Here is a 5,140-nt window from a genome sequence, read left to right as displayed (position 1 = left end):
AGGAACAGTGGAGAGAAAGAAGTCAAGTCCATCTGGGAATTGCATTCAACCAGGGATCCCACAGGTGTGAGCGGTACACAGCTATGAGCAAAATTTATAAACAGGGTCCCCTCTGGTGTCAAGTCCTGCAGAGATTTCTGGGGGTTGGCTCTCAGGAGCTCCTATTTTTAATGAATGGGCTCCTACTTCACTTTCAACATGGCAAATGTGTTATCCTCCGTAACAGACTGAGGCTGTGCATGAATTATTAAGGATGCAGGTCAGAAGCTCTCGGTAATTGCTTCAGTTTTTCAATAGAGATGCAACTTGTGAACAGACCAAGAAGATTTGAGGCAAAGATCAAAGAAAAATGGGAGATTACATACCTTCATAGTTAAAAAGATCGCCCCATCCCTTAGTTCAAATGCTAACTCCATCACTGATGAGCTGTCTTCTTAAGCAAGTTACTTAACTCAGCTACGGGGCACCATTCCATTATCTGTAAAACAGACATCACATTAGTGGTTTATAAATCTTCCCTTGTGAGATTATTGAAGGACTACAGCATACATAATGAGTGTACAGGGTGAAGACTCAATAAACATTATCTATTATTAAAACTCAATTGCTTGTGAGCCAAGCAGGAGAGTTTCATAGATGGTGAAAGGGCTTTGATTTGCAATGAATAAAGCCCAGCATTTAAATGTTGTCTCTCCTGCCTCCTGATCTGTGGCTCTGGACAAATCAAGGTTCCCGAGTCTTAGTTTCCTCGTTGCTAAAGCGCTGAGAATGACACCAGCCTCGAAGGAGCAGCCGTGGCAGTTGGACAGACCGGTCAGAGTCTCCATGAGCGCCCAATACTAGTGCCACTCGGCTTTCCTCCTCCATCCAAGAGGGAAGTGGGAAGAGCAAAAGCAGACCCACAGGTATCAATGGATGGGGAAAATCGGAGCACACGGGGATCATCTGCCTGTCATCATCTAACATCCGGTGCAGGCACAGCACCCCCCAAGGGCACGTTCCCCAGCACCACACAGCCATCCACCTTTCCCCAAGAGCCCTACCAGGTGACTCTCGTGAGATCACACAGGAGGTACACACCACTTTGTTCATGTTCTCCTTTGGCTGATCTCCTGAGTATTTCTGATGCTACAAAGTATGAGCTAGTAGACCAACCATGCTCACTGAACACCACGAAACTTCACAGTGGAGAAGGAACATCTCTGTATTCTGTGTCTGATGAAAAGAGAACACATGACTCACCCGAAAGGCCCTTCTGCCAGCCACATGCATCTTGGGTGTATTTCTTTTTTTTTTTTAATTGGAGTAGAGTTGATTTAATCATAGGATATCACGTATATGTGGAATCTAAAAAAAAAAATAGTACAAATGAACTTATTTACAAAACAGAAATAGAGTCACAGGTGTAGAAAACCAACTTATGGTGACCGGGGGTGGGGTGGGGAGGGGAGGTGGATAAATTGGAAGACTGGGATTGACATATGCACACTACTGTGTATAAAATAGATAACTAATAAGGACCTACTGTGTAGCACAGGGAACTCTACTCAATACTCTGTAATGACCTATGTGGGAAAATAATCTAAAAAGAGTGGATATATGTCTATGTGTAACTGGGTGTATTTCTATTGGGCATAAACAGAAAGCTGTCCTTGAGCCGTTGCAGGCAGTCACCACCCATGTCTGGTTCATGTCTCTGTGCCCCGGAAGGAGCCTGGGCCTGGTCCACCACAGGTTCAAGATGTCTGGCGCTTGTTCTCCCTCTGCCTCTTTGGTTCTACGTATATTTTGGTTGATTTAGTAAGTGTACTGGGAAGGCTCTAGGGACACAGGCAGTAGAGAAGTCAGCTCCCGTTTCTTGGTGCTTTTCTGGTCCTGGAATCATGATCCTATACCAGGTCACGTGACTAAACTGGTCCCTGTCTCTCAGCTAGTCTAATAGCAGCTGCTTATTAAGTGCCTCCTCTGCCTAATGCACTTTACATGAGTTATTCCATTTAATCGTCACCATCTTGGGAGACAAGGGGGAATAAAATCCCCATTTTACAGATGAGCAAACTCTGGCTTGGAATGATGCATTTGCCCAAACTCTCACCATAAGGAAGTTCCTGAGGCATTTGAGCAAGAAAACTACCTCACTTCCACTTTAGCACGCAGACCACAGCATCTCATACAACCCTCTGGATGGCCTCACGAAGCAGTGACTATTATCCTTGTGCACTGACGGGGAGAAGGCACTGAGGTACCCCTTGAAGATGGTAGAGCTAGAATTGACACCCAGGTCTTTTCACTTCAAAACCCAGAACTGTGGGCTTCCCTGGTGGCGCAGTGGTTGAGAGTCCGCCTGCCGATGCAGGGGACACGGGTCCGTGTCCCGGTCCGGGAGGATCCCACATGCCGCGGAGCGGCTGGGCCCGTGAGCCATGGCCACTGAGCCTGCGTGTCCGGAGCCTGTGCTCCGCAACAGGAGAGGCCACAGCAGTGAGAGGCCCGCATACCGCAAAAAAAAAAAACAAAAACCCAGAATTGTGCCACATCAGTGAGCTCCCCACTGGGTTCCATGTGCTCCTTAAATGGGGTTTTGTGGACAGGAAATGCCCTTTTAAAGGCACTAGACACCAAGAAAGAGCCACAAACACCTTACCTAGGATAGGGCCTTTTTGAAGTGTCAGCACCACCAAAAAGAGTGGGGAGCTGGGGGACGTGAGCTCTGAAATGTGGTCAACACTTCAGGAAGTGCTTTACCTGTGATCTCCCTTAATTCTTCAATTAGATTTTTAGATTTTAATTTATCTTCTATGAATTTTGTTTATACCTATGAAATCGATTCAGCAAACTTTATACACAGGAATATGTGTCAGGCAAATTGCTGCTGTCCTGGTAAACCCAAAGTTGAAACACAGCCATTGCATTCTCCCAATCTTGCTGAGTTTTCATCCCCTTCCACACAACTTTACCACCAGTGTGCACAAGTGCACATGCGTGCACACACACATACACGCTCATTCATCACAGTGCCCTTGTTTTACATGTAGGTTCCTCTTGCAAACTTGACCTCATCTGTTTCTCTAAGGCTGTACTTTATACACCAGCCATCTGCAAGCCCAGTTCCCCACTGTCAAACTTATTTTTTCTTTTCCAAAAATCCAATCCCCAGAGAATACTTGTCAAGTCCAGATCAAGAGTACATGCATAATATGTATAAAATAGATAACTAATAAGAACCTGCTGTATAAAAAAAATTAATTTAATTTAAAAAAAAAGAAAAAGAAGAGTACATGCAGAAGACGTGTCAACTGTTTCTGCCAGATTGAGAAACGGGGATGTCCTGTGGATGCCAGAGCAAAACACCACAGTCCCCAAACAAACGGATTCCATCAAGATGGGTGCCTGGGGCTTCCCTGGTGGCGCAGTGGTTGAGAGTCCACCTGCCGATGCAGGGGACACGGGTTCGTGCCCCGGTCCGGGAAGATCCCACATGCCGCGGAGCGGCTGGGCCCGTGAGCCATGGCCGCTGAGCCTGCGCGTCCGGAGCCTGTGCTCTGCAACGGGAGAGGCCACAACAGTGAGGGGCCCGCGTACCGAAAAAAATATATATATATATGCTGTAGATAACATAAGACCAAAAACAATTGCTAGCAGGAAATAGACATACCTAAAGAGGAATGTTATTTATTCATAACTGTGTACACAATTCCATTATTGATATACATTTATTAATAAACATTATGATTTATAATATTGTTAGTTCCCACATAAAATGAGACCAAGGAATTATTCTATTCCTAATTATCTGAAGGGAAACTCAAAAAACTTGATTTTTACCCAATCTTCTTTGTGCCATGATTACAACTGCACGAAAATCCCAAACCCTGAAAATTGTATGTTTTCTGTGAATACAAAGCAGTGAAAATAGTTGTTATGTGCGGATGGTGAGATTATGGGAGATGTTGAAATCCTTATTTATGGGGTGAATTAGTAACTATATACATTTTAAAATTTTTGTTTTCTCCTTACTCAGAGTGGCTCTACTTTCCTTGATAAAAATTGTGGGAAAACAAAATGAAATATACCTCCTCACGCCTTGCCTTTTGTCTTCTTCCCTTCTGTTGAATGTGTCTAGAAAACAATCACAGGATCTCAGAGTTCAAAGTGACATTTGAGGTCATCTTATCCAAACACAACAACCCACGATATACTTAGGACGCGACAGTCCAGTGATGGTGAACTCATTTCAAAATAGAACCCTCCATCGTTGAATGAAGCTTATAGTGAGCTGAAATTTGTACCCTCCACTGCCCAAAAATAAGATTTAGTTCTTCCCTTTGGAGCCACAAAGAGCATGGGTATTCCCTGAATTTTTCTTAGAATAATAATCTATCAGCTCTTTACAAGTAGCTATCAAAATACCTCCGTCGCACCATCTAAGAGCTCCTGATAAGAGCTCCCCATCCAGCATACGCCAGGTTTAATTCAAAGCCCCAGCCACAACATTCCTCTTTCTTGTCAGGTTATCAGTTTCCACCATATTGATTTTATTATACTAATTATCAAAATGGGTGTATGGAGGCAGGTACTCTCCAGGCAAATATGCTTGTCTTATTTACAGCCTGAAATTTCAAGAGGAGAACCTCCAAGCACATTTGACAAACAGCATTGTGTGTTGATATAAATCAAAAGGTCCAGTGGTTCTTTCAATCCGTGAGCAATTTTATTGGCATATTCTGAAATAGCTGGTCTTCTCTGCTTCCATTAGGCAAATCACAAAAGCTGGAAGCATTTAAGAGGTCAGATTCGATGTGAGCCATTCATAACGTCACAGGCTAGGCCAGGACAGTCAGCCCACGAGGGCCGGTCAAGATACCACAAGCCTCTGACTAGGATGGTGGGTGGCCATGTGGAACAGTGGGTCAAGCAGTCAATAAAGGCATATCTGCAGCCCAGATGCCTCAGGCTCTGTCTCAGTAAGGGTAGAGCTCCCCTTTGATGGCTGCCAGGGACGCACTGTGTGACAGACCTCCTCTCCTCTCACTCCGTGGCCAAGCGCATCACCTCAGGGTCTCCGAGCACAGCTCTAGCTGCTCTGTGCCCACTCTCTCCCTCTTCTAAGTGCCTCTTGGAGGAATCCTACCTCACACTT

General features: G+C 44.9%; 1 long non-coding RNA gene across 1 annotated transcript; it reads right to left on the bottom strand.

The window, feature by feature from the left end:
• Positions 1-304: 304 nt before the first annotated feature.
• On the bottom strand, positions 305-4,380 carry LOC141276414 (uncharacterized). The gene is made up of 3 exons (XR_012325915.1): positions 4,074-4,380; positions 1,243-1,347; positions 305-478 (listed from the first exon to the last, which is right to left on the bottom strand). It is a non-coding gene; the product is annotated as an uncharacterized lncRNA (long non-coding RNA).
• Positions 4,381-5,140: the final 760 nt, after the last annotated feature.

Source organism: Tursiops truncatus, chromosome 14, assembly GCF_011762595.2.
Source record: "Tursiops truncatus isolate mTurTru1 chromosome 14, mTurTru1.mat.Y, whole genome shotgun sequence".
Lineage (NCBI taxonomy): Eukaryota > Metazoa > Chordata > Mammalia > Artiodactyla > Delphinidae > Tursiops > Tursiops truncatus.
The sequence above is the reverse complement of the archived record's forward strand: the minus strand, read 5'-3'. Positions and strand labels throughout refer to the sequence as shown.